We start from the raw sequence: 647 nt of genomic DNA, 5'->3' as shown, positions 1-647 counted from the left end.
CGGGATTAACAGCTGCGTTGAGCGGGAGAACAAACACAGCAATCCAGGCAAATACCTACGGTGATATAAAATTATACGTATGTTATTTGCGGAATATGTATGTATTCTGGACACTATGAAAATGGAATCGAAATAATATAGATATGTCGGTAGGATTATTTTAACTTCATAATAGTATTATACAGTGTAACTTTATAATAGTATTATACAGTGTAACTTTATAATAGTATTATACAGTGTAACTTTATAATAGTATTATACATTTGTACCTCCAGTCCAAACTGTATAATAGTATTATACAGTTTGGACTGGAGGTATCCAAAAATACACACACATATCTCAGCATCTATATTGTTTATTAAAATGATTTTTATTACTATACAGTCACCAAGTTTTTATAAAGGTTAGTAAAGTTCAATGCCGGCACCTTTTGTAGCTTGACACGTTAAAACGATACTCGAACTCTTGCCAAGTATTTTCCAGCATCTAAGACGTTATTAAAGCAACTGCTGCAACAAGGATACGCTGTTTGAAATCGTCCAGATCTCGAAAGTTTCTCTGGTACACACAGTCGTTAATAAACTCCGTCCAAAAAAAAAAAAAAAAACGTTCAATGGAGTGATATCCAGAGATCAAGGTGGACAAAC

Source organism: Typopeltis vanoorti, chromosome 21 (genome assembly GCF_054136105.1).
Source record: "Typopeltis vanoorti isolate ZY-2024b chromosome 21, IOZ_Tvanoo_1.0, whole genome shotgun sequence".
In the NCBI taxonomy this organism is placed as follows: Eukaryota; Metazoa; Arthropoda; class Arachnida; order Uropygi; family Thelyphonidae; genus Typopeltis; species Typopeltis vanoorti.
This window is presented reverse-complemented; position numbering follows the sequence as displayed.